The sequence below is a fragment of the Mauremys reevesii genome, unplaced genomic scaffold (genome assembly GCF_016161935.1).
Source record: "Mauremys reevesii isolate NIE-2019 unplaced genomic scaffold, ASM1616193v1 Contig11, whole genome shotgun sequence".
Taxonomy (NCBI): Eukaryota; Metazoa; Chordata; order Testudines; family Geoemydidae; genus Mauremys; species Mauremys reevesii.
This window is the reverse complement of record NW_024100727.1, coordinates 370,214-386,239: the sequence shown is the minus strand read 5'-3', so window position 1 is coordinate 386,239 and position 16,026 is coordinate 370,214.

The following is a 16,026-nucleotide window of genomic DNA, read 5'->3' as shown; positions in this document are numbered from 1 at the left end:
GGCTTTTGCACCCCCGGCTGATCTCAGCCAGGGGCACTTATGACAGCAGCAGAAGGTGCAGTACAAAATGACTGGTAACCATCATCTTATTGCCAATCTATTACATGTTAGATGGTACAGTAAGGCTGATAACCATCTCTGCTGTTATGCAAAAGCAAATGCATGCTGCTGTGTAGTGCTGCTGAATCGCCTCTGTCAGCGGCATCTAGTACACATACGGTGACAGTCACAAAAGGCAAAACAGGCTCCATGATTGCCATGCTATGGCGTCTGCCAGGGCAATCCAGGGAAAAAAGGCGTGAAATGATTGTCTGCCGTTGCTTTCCCAGAGGAAGGAGTGACTGACGACATTTACCCAGAACCACCTGCGACAATGATTTTTGCCCCATCAGGCACTGGGATCTCAACCCGGAAATTCCAAGGGGCGGGGGAGGCTGCGGGAACTATGGGATAGCTACGGGATAGTGCAACGCTCCAGAAATCGACGCTAGCCTCGGACCGTGGACGCACACCACCGATTTAATGTGTTTAGTGTTGCCGCATGCACTCAATTTTTATACAATCTGTTTACTAAACCGGTTTATGTAAATTCAGAATAATCCCGTAGTGTAGACGTACCCTCTGCCACTCATCATTGGCAAAGGGGTTTGGACCTGCTGCCTTTGCCTACCCCTGGGCTGCCCCCTGCAACCCCCAGTACCTCTTGGCCTTACCCTAGGCCACAGCCTGGGGCTTTCCAGGCTGGAGCTCCTCTACCTTTCCCCAGCCCTGCTCCACTGAAGTATTCTATGTCTAGCTCCCTGCAGCCAGGCCCATCTCCCTCTACAGGCAGAGGGAGACTGGGCTCCTGGCTCACTGCCCCTTATAGGGGCCAGCTGGGTCTGACTGGGACCTGGCCACAGCTGGGCCTGCTTCCCCCAATTAGCCCAGGCTCCTTGCCCCAGCTACAGCCCTCTCCTGGGCTGTTTTTAACCTCTCAGGGCAGGAGCAGGTAACTACCCCGCTGCAAGGAGCGCTCAGTCTGCTTGGGCTGCTCTGCTGGCCAGAGCTCTCCCCCTTCTCTGGCTGCCTTGCTGGCTGGAGCTCCTTCCCCCTTCCTGGGCTGCTGCTGGCTGGATGGCTCCTTCCCCGGACTGCTGCTGCTGCTGCTGCTGCCACTGCTGCTGAGTGAGGGGTGGGGGGGCCTTGCTGGCCAGTCCCCCCTCCCCCACCTCTGGAGGAAGAAGCCAGGAACCCCCCCCACTACAGCTACCACCTGTGGGGGGTCCTTCCTGCCTGGCCACCAGCGCTGCTGGAGCTGTGTTTGCCCTGGGGAGCTACTGGAGCCTGGAGGAGGAAGAGGACTGAGAAGACCACCGGCTGCTGGGGAGCGCACAGGACTCTGGAGACCACTGTGGAGGGGGCCATCACAGACTGAGTAACTCTTTAACTGTGCTCTAGTGGTGGGGGTTTAGACTGTGTTTGTGGGGACATAGGGGGTGTGGTGTGGAGCCTGCCCCCTGGTCTATCTGTGTCCCCCACCACCCCCACCGCTGCCCCCTCCACCACCCCCGCAGGCCACTTACCATTTGCCTCGGTTCCTGCCTCTGGGACTCAGCTGCTCGCCTGGCCTGCCACGCCCTATTGCCACCGTTTGGGCCTGCAGCAGCAACCAGCCCCATATTGACTTAGCACAAGTGCTCATGGATGCACGCACCCCCTCTCCCCCGGACTGACCCCTTCCCCTCTGCAACAGGCCCCCTAGCTTTGCCCCTTGTTGCCTGCCCCATTTGCCCCTCGTAGCCTTTGCCCCCCGCTGCCCAGCTTCAGTTTGTTTGCCTGCCCCACCCGTCTCCCTTTACAGCTTTGTTTGTCCTGCCCCAGCCCTGAAGCCAGCCCCTTGGTCCCTCTGCCCCACTCCCAGCCTGGTTGCTCCCCTCCCTCCGCGGCCCCTCACCCTGATTAGCCCCTCCCCTCATGCGCCCATAGCCCCCTTCCGTGCGCTTGTGCTTCTCCCCTGTTTGAGTTTGCCCCTATTGCACTGCACCCCCCATTGCTCTTGTTTCCCCGCCCCTCCCCTAGTGCAGCTAGAGGAGCCGGATTCGAATCCCGTGTTGGTGACTGACCCCTCCCCCCAAAGTCCTTGATAGCCCCCTTATCTGTCCCCCCTCCCCCATTTTGGCACTCTCCTCCCCTGCCTACAGCCTAGAAGGGAGGAGTGGTTGACCTGCTTCCCCTTTCCCTTCCCTTCCTCCAGTGTTTCCCCTCCCTCCCTCCCTACTCACCATGGCGGGAGATGCGGGAGGGACCCCTGGGGCAAATGCTGTCCCCCCTGCCCTGCCTGCTCCTCTGACAACCCCTCTAGTCTCCACCTCAACCGCCGCTGCCAGACCACCTGCCACCGCTCCCGCTGAGGCGCCGGCAGCGGCGGGCGATGGGGTGCCCTCTGCTGCTGCCACGTCCCTCGCCCCCTCCGATTCTGGGGGAAACCCCCCAGCTGGCAGAAAGGGCCTGGGCAAAAAGAAAGGAAAGGGCCCCGCTAAAAAGACTAGGCCCTCCATGGCAGAGACTGCCACCACTGCCGCGGCCCCGCCACCAGCTGTGGCGTCCCTCCCCGCTGTTCCCTCCACCAGCTCTGTGGGTGCCCCTCCCTTGGTCCCCAGGGCATATGCCCAGGTGGCGGCGGCCCCCTCGCCTGCCACTACGTCATCTCCCCTGACCCCCGCCTCTGCTACTACCTATAATGGCCGGGATCCCTTCCCCACCTTGACCAGGAAGCACGGCGTCCTTTGCCTCCTGGTGCCCACCTCGCCCCACGTGGAGACCTACATGCGGGTGTTGGTGAGGGTGGTGGGGCCCATGGCCATCGTGGCGGCCTCCAAGATGTATGGCAAGGTTGTCTTCTTCCTTGCCTCGGAGGCCACCGCCCAGGAGGCGGTGGAGAAGGGCCTGGGGGTGGGGGGCGTGTTCGTCCCCCTGGAGCCGCTGGAGGACCTGGCTGTCCTGACCTCCGTCCCTCCCTTCCTCCCCAATGCCGCCCTGTTACCCGCCCTCTCTACCCGGGGGAAGCCCATTTCCGTGGTGAGCCCTCTCCCTTTGGGCTGCAAAGACCCCGCCCTCCGTCACGTCCTCTCGTTCCGCTGGCAGGTGCAGCTTCAACTGCCGCCGGTGGCATGTGGCGGAGAGGTGCTCGAGGGGTATTTCCTGGTCCCCTATCAGGGGGCCCATTACCAGGTGCACTACTCCACGGGGGAGGCCCGGTGTTACTTCTGCCAGGCGACAGGGCACATTCTGAGAGACTGCCCCTTGGCCCGGCACGGAGGAGCGTCTGGGACCCCTGAGCCCCGGCAGGGTGCCGGCCCCGTCATCGCCGGTGCCCCTGGCTGCCCGGTGCCCTGAGCCGCCGCTCCTCCTTCCCAGCCCATCACGGCTCCCGCTCGGGCCTCAGGGGTACCTCCTCTAGTGCGCCCAGACGAGCGGGAGAGCCCTGCCTCTGCTGCCTGCGATCTGGCGGGGCCTGTGGAGGAGGGTGCGGCAGGGGCACTGCCGGGCGTGGGAGAGGGCTCTCCCCAGGGGGAATCTTCCCTCCCTCCTGCTCCACCAGTGCCTCTCCAAGTCCCTGAACTGTCATCCCTGCCCCCCGACCCAACCCCTGTCGACCAGCCTTCAGGCGATGCCATGGAGGGCTGGACCCGGGTACAGGGTAGGCTCCGCTCGTGCCACCTGACGCGGAAGCCCCCCGTAAGACCAGAAAGGGGGCTGCGGACACTGAGCCTTCTGCCATGCCCATGGGGTCGGCCCATCTGCCAGTGCCGGCTGGGGAAGACATGGCAGCACCGGAGGGTACCACCATCCCTCCTCTGCAGTCCCTCCCTGCGGAGGCCCCGGACGAGGCCCCTCCTGTTCCCTTGCCGCCTGTGCCCTCTGCAACACCCGAGGTGAGCGTCGCCTCGGGCGCGAGTGGGGAGGACCCCAGGGTGGTGGGAGGTGAGCTACCCTCCATCTTTGAGGAGATCGAGGCCCTGGGTCTGACCCCGGTCACCCTGTGGGAGGACGACCCTCTGCCAGCGGGCCTCGAGCTGGCCGACCTCACCCCAGCTCCCCCTTCCCCATGCTCCAGCGTCCCACCTGCCGCGTCCGCTCCAGCCTCCGAGGGTCCCCTGGACTCCTCGACCTGCCCGGCCGTGGGTGGCACCATGCTGGCGGCCGCCGAGCCTGTTGAGGCGACGGCCGGTGCCTCACGGCCGGGACCCGAGCTACCAGGGGTATCCCTCGTTGGTGCGGGGGGGACAGTGTTCCTTCCCGGGCGGGGGCCCCATTGAAGGTTATACATCTCCTGATGCCGCGGCTCTGACACCTGCCATTGAGCCTGGGCCCGGCGTCACTGGGGACCCCCTCCCTACCCCTGCGCCTGGCCGAGAGGAGCCACCTCCTGACAGTCCGGCTCCTGTGGCCCCCATCTCTGTCTCTCTCCCTGACCCTTCTCCTGACCCCAGCCCTGCCCTTGCTCCTGACCCCGTCCCTACCCCCACCAGGGCCGCCCAGAGAATTCAGGGGGCCTGGGGCAAAGAAATTTTGGGGGCCCCTTCTATAAAAAAATTGCAATGCTATATTCTTCTGGGGGCCCTTGCAGGGCCCATGGCAAATTGCCCCACTTGCTCCCCCCCACGGGCACCCCTGGGAAAAATAAACCTTCCGCATTTCGGCACAAACACAGTTTTGAGAAAACTTCTTTACAAGGTATCACTGGTTCTCAGCATCAGCTAGTGCTAAAAGGCACTAAAGCTCATTAAAAGGGTTAGACAAATATTTTCCATCAAAACTTTTTCTGGATCGAAAACTAGGGGTTTTTAAAAAGCAGAAAAAAATCACGGACAATGTCTGCTTTCCTTCAAAATTTGTTGTTTTTTTAATTGAAAAGCTGAAATTAGTCTGCCAAAACCTGAACATGGTTTGAGGTTTCAGAAGTGTGTGGCCAAATATTTGCTGCTTGCTGTATTTGATTGTTTAAAGAAACAATAAAAAATTCTGCTTAAAAAAAAATCCAAAACTTTTGAACCACCTCTACTTGTAACCAAACACCTGAGCCCATCCAGGCAGAGATTTTTCCAGGTTTTTGATACTCTGCTGGCTTCCTTGACTCATATCTGTCTCCATAACTTTAGGTTAGAACATAAGAACAGCCATACTGGGTCAAACCAAAGGCCATCCTGCCCAGTATCCTATCTACCAACAATGGCCAGTACCTGGTGCCCCAGAGGGAGTGAACCTATCAGGTAATGATCAAGTGATCTCGCTCCTGCCATCCATCTCCACTCTCTGAGAAACAGAGGCTAGGGACACCATTCCTTACCCATCCTGGCTAATAGCCATTAATGGACTTAATCTCCATGCATTTACCTGTTTCCTAGAGACTGGCACCGTGGGGTCCCTCACAAACTGGAGACGGTTACTGTGGGTTTGTCTTTAGTAGAGCTTATGTACATATTCCACAAACTGAGCATTTGAGCTTGTTCCAGAATCTGGGATGAGCCTATGTTGTCAAAACTGAAATGCTCAAAGTAGCACATGCATGTGAATGGACACAGGGTGCTAAAATTAAATTAATCCAGGGGTTCTCAAACTGGAGGTCAGGACCCCTCAGGGGGTCACGAGGTTATTACTGGGGGTCGTGAGCTGTCAGCCTTCACCTCAAACCCCACTTTGCCTCCAGCATTTATAATAGTGTTAAATATATTAAAAAGTGTTTTCAATGTATAAGGGGGGGGGGGTGTCGCACTCACAGGTTTGCGATGAGAAAGGAGACACCAGGACAAAAGTTTGAGAACCACTGAATTAACCCCTCTGGAGCCTCAGGGAATGCAGGGGATGGGGGGGGGGGGTCTCCCTTGGTAGGGTTGGGAAGGATATTGCTCTTCTCATGTGATCCCTCCCCCAGTGGCTAATTTTAAATGAAGCTGTCCTCCCCTGACATGAATCTCCCTATGGCACTGAAATTACATATAGACTAGAATTTGGCATTTGAGAAGTGAAAGGGATGGCAGCCCTAATGGAAAAGCTAACAGCTTGGCTCTTCTGCAAGCCTCAAATTGCTGAATGAGCTTCAGGGTGGGGAAGGCTGTGCCTCCCAAACAGCCTGGCCCTGCCCCTTATCTGACCCCCTCCCACTTCCTGCCCCCGACTGTCACCCTCAGAATCCCCGACCCATCCTGCTCCTTGTCCCCTCACCGTCCCCCAGAGACCCCCACCCCGGGACCCCACCCCTGCTCCCTGTTCACTGACTGCCCCAACCCCTATCCACTCCCCCACCCCGCTGAGTCCTGATAGACCCCCCCTGGAATGCCCACAATCCAACCCCCCACCATTCCCTGCCCCCTGACCGCTCCCCCAACCTCGGCCCCCTCCCTGTGCCCTGACTGTCCCCAGGACTCCCTGCCCCTTATAAAACGCCCCCCCCCGGCCCCAGCCTCTTACCCCCGGCTCCCTCCTCACCTGGAGCATCAGCGCGTCGCGGAACAGCTGCAGCATGTCCCCGGCGGGGCCTGAGCCCCACCCCGCTCCAAGCCGCGTGGGGGGGGGGCGGGGCTGCGAGCTCCACGCCGAGCGGAGGGAGCACAGCTCAGCCCGGAGCTCCCAGCCCCGCCCCCTCCCCACGCGGCTCTGAGCGGAGCGGGGCTCAGGGGCCCCGGCGGAGACACGCTGCGGTGCTGTCTGAGGATGCCGCTTGATGCGCTGAGGCTCCAGGAGAGGGGGTGTTCTCTTGGGGGCCCCTGTGGAGCCCGGGGTCCAGGGCAAATTGCCCCACTTGCCCCCCCCTCTGGGCGGCCCTGATCCCCACCACCTCCCGCGATGTTATTGCTGCCCCTGGGGCCATCTCCTCCCCTTTCCTGGAGGATGACCCCCAGGGAGCGGCCTTTGTGTTTCCCAGTCCCGACCTCTACGGGCTGCACTCTTCCCTCCGCCGCCCCCCATTGAGCGGGGATCTGAGGCGGACCATGTGGCGCCGGGCCATTGGGCACCACGTCGAGGGTCTGCCCCTTGCCTGCCCATCTCAGTAGGCCACGGGGCTGTGCCAGAGGCCCCACCGGTGGATCACCGGAGGCCAGTGACCCCATACGCTGCATGAGGAGCTGCGGGAGTTCCTAGAGGACGTCCGCGGCTCCCGCAACAAGGTACCGCTTGCTCTCCAGCGCTGGGGGGATTTTCACCAGATGCTCCGGGCCGTGAGGGCCCTCATGGGGGAGAGCAAAAGGACTGGGAAGCAGGGTGCCGTGGCTTACCAGCAGGTCTGCAGCTTCCGTGACTCCTTGCTCACCTTCGGGGTGGGTCACGGTTTGCTGCACGGCCCAATGGGGGCCGTGAGCGTCCCTGCCTGCGACGATCCCCCCCAGCCCTGCTCATGGCACCCATTGTCTTCGCAACATTGAATACCCGGGGCTGTAGGGTGGGTCTCCGCAGGAGCCAGGTGCTCTCCTTCCTTCGGGAGGGGGGGTACTCTGTGGTTTTCCTGCAGGAGACCCATATGGATCCGGCCGCCGAAGTCAGCTGGCGGCTGGAGTGGGGGGACAGGGTCTACTTTAGCCATCTCACAGCCCGTACGGCTGGAATGGCTACCCTGTTCTCCCCCGACCTATGGCCCAAGGTGCTGGGGGTCGCCGAGGCTGTGCCGGGCTGCCTGCTGCACCTCCAGGCCCGCATGGAGGGGCTCATGGTCAACCTCATGAACGTCTATGCCCCGACATCGAGCCTGGAGCAGCTGCGATTCTATCAGCAGATGTCCGCCTTCCTTGGCTCCTTGGATCCTCGTGAGTGCCTGGTCCTGGATGGGGACTTTAACACCGTCCTAGAGGAGCGGGACCGCTCGGGGACCGAGCAGAGCCTGGCTGCCGCAGATGTCCTCCGGGAGATTGTCAACTGTCACTCCCTGGTGGACGTCTGGCGTGACCACCACCCGGACGATGTCTCCACGTTTACCTATGTCCGAGTGGAAGCCCATCAGTCGTGCCACTCCCGGTTGGGCCGTATCTATTTGTCAAGTTTCCATCTTTGATGGGCCCAGTCCTCCAGTGTCCGTCCGGCCCATTTTTCGGATCACCATCTTGTCACATGACAGCCTCTCTCAGGGTGGAGAGCCCGGGGCTGGCCTATTGGCATTTTAACGACAGCTTGCTGGAGGATGTGGGCTTTGTGGCATCCTTCCGGGAGTTCTGGCTGGCCTGGAGAGGGCAGCGGCGTGTCTTTCCCTCGGCACAGTGGGGTTGGGATGTGGTAGTCATATGTAACGTTGGGCATAGTTGCTTTCCGCGCACACATATGAAATCAAATATCGGAAATCCCCTCTGCACGGCAATGCAGCTGGTCTCTCAAGGCTGCTTTTTCCAGTCAAACATCAAGATATTGCCCAGAAGAAAATCTTTTACTTTGAACTGGTAGAGAACACACTCATCACCGCTACTCAGGTAAAGAAGGCAACTCGCGTTGACCCAGTGTTGTCCCAAGTTATGGACCTGGTGATGCATGGAACATCTCGACAAACCTCTCCAGTCTCACCCGACCTTGCTACCTACATGTTCAGGAGGAGGGAGTTATCAATCCAGTCTGGTTGTCTGTTGTGGGGGAGATGTGTCATTATCCCACCACCACTGAGATCACAGATGTTAGAACAGCTCCATTCCGGTCACTGTGGAATAGTGCGCATGAAGGAAATTGCACAAAGATATTTTTGGTTGCCGGGATTGGACAGTGCTATTGAAGAGAAGGCAAGAGCTTGTATGTCATGTTAGGGTGTGAGGAATGCACCCCAGTGGGCACCCCTACACCCATGGGACTGGCCTGAAAACCTGTGGCAACGTATTCACGTTGACTTTGCTGTCCCCCTTGAAGGAAGCATGTTCTTGGTGGCAGTAGATGCTCATTCTAAATGGCCAGAAGTCCCTCTAATGCAGTCCACTACTACAGAGAGTACTATCCAAAAACTACGGGGACTCTTTAGTCGTATCGGTCTGCCAGAACAACTTGTGAGTGACAATAGACCGCAGTTCGTCTCTCAGGAGTTTCAAAATTTTATGAAGGCAAATGGGATACACCACATCACGTCAGCACCATATCATCCATCCACCAACGGATTAGCTGAAAGATTTGTGCAGACAATGAAACACGCTTTGAAATCAGCAAGGGGACAACACTCCATTCAAAAGCGTCTGGATACCTTCTTACTTTCCTACAGAAACACACCTCATGCTACGACCCAGGCATCCCCGGCCTTTCTAATGATGGGACGACAGCTGCGCACTTGCTTTGATCTGCTGAAACCTTCTGAACCCCGACAAATTGTGCAACATCAGCAGCAATATCAAGTCATCAGATGGGCACCCAGAGCAAAAGACAGAACCTTTAGCCCGGGACAGCCAGTTTTGGCTCGGAATTATACTTCCGGAGCTAAATGGGTTCCTGCCACGATCATCACTCAAACAGGACCTGTTTCCTACAAAGTCCGGACTGCAGAGAATCTTACCTGGCGGCGACATGTAGATCAGCTGTTGCCAGGTCATGCCAGTCCTCAGGACACATCTGCAGTTGAGTGGTCTGACTTCACCTCTTCTGGTGAGACACCCAATCAAGAATCACCTGTTCCTGACTGTTCTCCTCCATTACTGCCGGTGGCTGAGATACCCCTTTGCCCAGCACGAGCTGATACCACCTCCTCACCTGTTCATGCTGCGGACCCTGAGCCCATGGTCAGGCCTGAGCCCATGGTACTTTCGGGTGCAACAACACCAGACGTTCACCGTAATCCACCTAGAGACAGAAGACCTCCTCATCCGCTGGATCTTTAGCTAGGACGAACCCACTGTTATTAGGCAAAATAATCCCCAGGGTTTAGCCGGGAATGGAGGCAGTCTATCCTCCTTCTCTAGTCTAGTGTGTGTTTTATTTAGGGGATGTTCTTATTAAGTGGGGAGGAATATGTTGTGTATTTGGTTGTCATGGTTTTTGTTCCTATGGCAACTGAGTTAGATTATTAGGGGATAGCCCAGCCTGCTGCAGCTGGTCAGGTGAGCTCTATGTCTGTAAACAAATGGTAGCTTTGTTAGCTGTCTGCTGTCTGGCCTCAAGTGATTTCTTCCTAAACCGGCTGCCCCCAAGGATATAACAAAACCTGTGGTGTATTCGGGGACTATGCTGAATGAGACGCTATCACTTGAAGAGTTGGGGGGGTTTCCTGGTCCTGCTTGCAGGCGGGCGGCTCTCTCACAGCACTCTTTTCTACAGTCAGTCAGCAGAGAGCCAGCCTAGAGTAAGGTCAGGTGAGTTGTTCCTTTGTGTCAGGGAGCAGCCTGCTTTGTCTCTGCCATGGATCCACAGGTCTGGTCTATGCCCAGTCTGTCACCAGCCCCTTGGGGGTCACTCCTTTAGTTTCTCAGGTCCCAGGGCCCCACAGTTCCATGGGGCAGCCGGTGGCCCCCCAAGGCCTGAAATTGGGTCTCTGGGTCCAGCAATCCCTGTCTCTGTCTGCAGTGAGTCCAGCCCAGCCGGCGTCCTGTGTGCAGCTTGTCCTGCTCCCGTTCAGGGCGCAGTGCTCTCAGGGAGTATTGACAGCGACACCAGGCAGCCTTTTCAAACACGGTAACAATGTATTGGTCACTGTCCCCACCCATTCTGGAGCCCTTAGGTTAGCACAGAGACAGGGGTTAAGATGGATTCAGACTGGCCAGTGCCAGGCCAGAGATCCCTTGAGCCATCCTGCCATCGACACTATCTTGGCTCCCTCCCTGTCTCTGTCCCTGTGGCCTTAGCCCCACGTGTGCATGTGTCTCCCCAAAGGTCAGCTATGAACCCCACTCCCCTTTTTTCTCCACCGGGGCCCTGGCTCTGCTTTCCTGCAGAGGTGGGGAAAATCTCCTTCCTCTTGGCTGCTGGCCATTGGGGTGACACACACCTCATGGCCCCTGCTCCACCTCAAGAGCAGCTACTGAACCCTTTACACTCCATGCACAGCAATGCAAAGCTCAGAGGGAAACTGAGGCACACATAGGAATCATAAAAATATTCCCACTTTGTCACACCCCTCTCCCCTGCAATTTCACTTGGCTTCAGGAGTCTCCTTCCAACATGGCTGCTCAGTGTTGCTATGTGGCTGTTGAACAGCCTATTTGATTTTTAAGGCTTCTCATGATCATTGGCATTACCCTTGCACACGTCTCCCCTCGCTCAGAATGTCTGTCTCCCATGATCCCATGGGGCTCGAGCCACAGGCTGATTCAGTCAAGATGGTTCTTTACCGCATGTGCACGGGAGGCTGGCCCTACTAAAGATGGCCTCTCTCTCCTAGTGTTTCCAGTGGGACCAAAGCCAGACTGCCCTCAGGGAAGATGGCTGCCCCTGTGCTCCAGGTCTGGAAACTGGGCAGTTTGAGGGGGAGGTGGGGGCAAGAGGGAGACAGCGGAGTGCAGGGGAATATGGGATAGGATGTAAATATGGCGGTGGGGGGCCTGTGGGGCAAGGAGACGGTGGGAGATGGAGAGGAACAGAAAGGCAGTTCCCTAAGGTCAGGGGAGGTTAAAGCGACCCCTTGCCTAGCAGTCAGAGGGGGATGGAGGGAGCCTGTTCCAGTTTGTATTTATGGCCTGAAATGCTCACACACAAATGGGGGCAGAGCGGCTTTCCCCAAAAGGCCCCTGTGATAACCTGATGGCTCCTTACTGGGCGTCAGTAACCAGCAGCACACCCTCCAGCCCGTCCGGGGCTCCGTAACCCACGGCAAAGGGAGGCCGGGTCTGCCAGAGAGCAGCAGGGCCCTGGCTCAGGAGGGGGCCACAGGCTGTGTGAGAGCAGGCGCCGCAGGCCCGAGGCAGCCGCCTGGGAACTGGCTGTGGAGCCATGCTGGGCGGCTTAGGAGTGGGGAGGGAAGGCTTGCTAGCTGGGAACAGCCTGGGGCAGGCAGGGCCGCAGTGATAGCCAGGGCAGGGGCCTGCTTGGGAGGGGCCTGCAAACGGGTGCATGGGGACGGGCCTGAGCCAGATGGACCGAGGGACTGAACTGTGGCTGAGGCATCTGCAGGCCAGGGCATGATGCCTTCTCCAGAAGGTGGTACAGGAAATGATATTCCCTCACCCACCTTGTCTCTCTGAGGCCCAAACACGTGACGCTGATCTTTAGGTGGTGACCTGAGGGAGAGAGGCATCTGGGACAAAGGCTTGGCATAATGTGGGATTCATTCCTTTATCAAGCCTGATGGTTCTGTAATCTCAGAATAAATTATTTCTGATGTTAAAAAATCATGATAATCAACACGGTAATAAACAATCAGAAAACTCCAGAAGGGGGAAGGGTTTTTTGAGGTCTGGGGTCGTCCTTCCTGGTGGTTTGGTGTTAGAATGAGGCCTGGAAAAGACAGACACAAATGCCTGATCCAGATCAAATCTATTTTTATTAAACTATAAAACCACTGTAACATGATTTAATAAAAACTCAGAATACATGAACACAGAGGGAATGGACTAGAACATAGTATGGATACACCCGTCATCGAATAACGCTTGTCTAGTTACACAGGTTATTAAATGAAGATTGTTACAAACAACTCTTGATTCTAGCTATACTGGAATAACAAGCGAACAGAGATATGGTAGAATTTGCTCATAAGAAACACCAGCTCCCCCAGCACCCAGCGTGGTTATGAACAGAACCAGGTAAATCAGTCCCAGCAGCGCCGGGTCTTATCACCCAGCAATGCAAATAATGAGCACGAGCAGATAAGCCGGTGTGAGTAAAATACCCTCAGCGTGAGCGGTGATTTCAGCTGCCCGCGGGACTGGGCACTTTCCACCTGCCATAGACCCTCGGATGCAGCTGTAGCGATTGGATGCTCTAAACCCCTCCCCGGTCAGAGCTTCCTTATCGTTAGAACATGAAAGTCAATGGGCTGATCGGCCTTCCCGCCACTTCCCTTCCCCTCCCAGCTGCCGCTCCTCACCCTAGCGGTCTCAGGCTGTGTGCACACTGCAGTTCGACACCCGCAGCGGCCCGGGCCAGCTGACCTGGGCTTGTGGGGCCGTTTCATTGTGGTGCAGATGTTTGGGCTCGGGCTGGAGCCCAGACTCTAGGCCCCTGCAAGGTGGGAGGGTGCCAGGGCCCGGGAGCCCAAACATCTACACTGCGGTTAAACAGCCCCTTAGCCCAAGCCCCCAAGCCTGAGGGAGTTGGCAGGGCCAGCTGCAGGTGTCTAACTGCAGTGTAGACAGACCCAGATTTCAGTGCAGCCAGACCCTTAGAGCCCCTTTCATCCAGTCTCGTGCCCTGTCGCAGAGCTGAGGCGCTAAGGCCTGGGCTGTGAGCAGGGTGATCTTCAGGGCTGTCTTCTCTTTCCTGCTTTTCCAGGGGTCGCTGCTTAGCTCCCTCCTTTCCCTCCTGCTGCTGCCAGGGCTGCTGCTATTTGCTGCCACATCCTGAATTCTGTCTCTACTCTTGTTTCTCAGTGTGACACTCTCACTCTGGGGACTTTCTAGTGCTGGGCTGACAGCAGCTGAGCGCCCCAGCCTGGCTAATCCACACTGTGCTTCAGAGCCAGACAGTCACCCACTGTTAGGGCAAAATTCTCCCTCTGCAAAGGCCTTGATCCAAAGCACTAACTGGAGTGGGGACTGGGCATCGTGCCAACCAGAAGGTGAGTTGTGTCCATTTCTCTGCCCCAGACCAGTGAAAATGTGCAGATTAAATAACTTTACACATAACCACTAGGGAGAGATTTCCGAAGTTAGTTGTGTCCAAACCTCCTGTGCAGTTACCCAGGAGGGACTTGGCTCTACAAGGACAATGCCACATTTATGAGGAGTTGTTGTTTTCTCTGTTGTTTTATAGCACCAATCATGCACTAGGTGCTGTAAAGTTCATGAAATCTTATTTATAGCAGGTTATAGCAGGAGCCAGCAAACAGAGCTGTAAACAGGGGAGTTTCAGTGGGAGTTCTGCTGGAGGAGAAGGTTTTTGTATTTTGTGTATTGTATTTTGTAGTTCTATATGTGGAGGCTGGTAGGGGCAGGGTGCTGGGAGAGAAGCTGAGCCCTGCTTAGGGGGCGGGGCTTATCTGCTTAGAGGTCCTATAAAGGTAGCCAGCCAGTGAGGCAGCAGCATAGACAGCTGCAGCGGCACAGCAGCCAGCAAACAGAGGAATTTCAGTGGGAGTTTGCGGAGAAGACTAAGAGACCTAGGCAGAGGAACTGACAGCCTAATGAAGGGAGTAGGTGGTGGTCTGCCGGTGTTCTGGTGCTCATTGGGGGTTTGTTGTGGTTTGTGTTTCCTGGACTAACAGGTTTTAGGTGGGAAGGCTATGACGGATACAGAGGCAGCAGTGAAAGACACAATGGGGATGACTGGATGTGGAAGCTGCGGCATGTACACGATCCTAGAGGGGGTACCTGAAAAGAGTTTCGTCTGCATGAAGTGCCGCCTGATAAAGCTGATGGAAGAAAAGATCCGAGGACTGGAGAAGCAGGTGGAAACTCTGGTCGAGTTTAGAAGGGGATTCGAGCAGATGATGGAGCAAAGACATGAGGAGGCTGAAGGGATAAGCTAAGACTTGCAGATGGAAGCAGGACCAAAGACTTCTGAGGAGTGGGATAGCTCAGTGGTTTGAGCATTGGCCCGCTAAACCCAACGTTGTGAGTTCAATCCTTGAGGGGGCCATTTGGGGAACTGAGACAAAAAATCTGGGGATTGGTCCTGCTTTGAGCAGGGGGTTGGACTAGATGACCTCCTGAGGTCCCTTCCAACCCTAAGATTCTATGACTGCTGGGTGAGGAAAGTGGACAGTGGAAGCATGTGACTAAGAGAACCAGGCAGAGGAAAAGATGGGCTAGCGAAGGAGCAATAGAGCTCAGGAACAGATTGGCAGAGTTGGAAAATGAAGAAGGGGCACGGCAGGTAGTCACTGAAGGTGAGAGGGCAAGGAAAAAGAGAAGAACAGCTAGTCCTACAGGAAGAGGGGAAGAGTCAATAGAGCCAACACCACCAAATATGAGCCCCAGGATGGGTTGCGGAGGATTGCAAGGGTGAATAGGAATATGAGAGAACTTGCAGCCAGTGGGAGCAGGGGATAGACAGGAGAATCACACTGTCACCAGGGGACTCCTTACTGAGAAGAATAGACAGGCCTGTAACTAGAGCTGAGCCGGAGCACAGAAGGGTGTGCTGTCTGCCGGGTGCTAAGATACAAGATGTGGCCCTGAGGCTGAAAAGGATCCGAGCGGGAAAGAATCCGCTGACTGTCCTTCATGTGGAACAAATGATACGGCTAGATTCACGCTGGAACGTATCAAGGGAGACTATGCTAGACTGGGGAAGATGCTTAAGGAAATCGAGGCTCAGGTGATCTTCAGTAGGATTCTGCCTGTTCCTAGAGAAGGGCAACAAAGGTGTGACAAGATTATGGTGATCAACAGATGGCTCAAGCAGTGGTGCTATAAGGAGGGCTTTGGGATCTACGGCCACTGGGAAGCATTCATGGACAGACGACTGTTCTCTCGGGATGGACTTCACCTGAGTAAGGAGGGAAATATCCTTCTAGGATGGAGGCTGGCACAACTGAATAAGAGAGCTTTAAACTAGGAACTTGGGGGAGATGGTTGGGAGATGTCCAGGTAATCTCCACGCCGGAATTTAACACTGAGAGGGAAGAAAACAAAGTAAGAGAGGATACAGCTGTGGGCAGGAGAATGGACATAAGGAGGAAGGGTAGTGTAGATACCAGTCTAATAAGTGATACTGGTGGTAGAATGTCTGTGCCTAATCGGGTAAAGAATGTCAGTGAAGCCAAATGGCAAAAATTAAGATGTTTGTACACTAATGCGAGGAGCCTAGGTAACAAAATGGAGGAACTAGAGCTACTGGTGCAGGAAGTGAAACCGGATATTATAGGGATAACAGAAACATGGTGGAATAGTAGTCATGACTGGAGTACAGGTATTGAAGGCTATGTGCTATTTAGGAAAGACAGAAATAAAGGCAAAGGTGGTGGAGTAGCATTGTATATCAGTGATGAGGTAGACT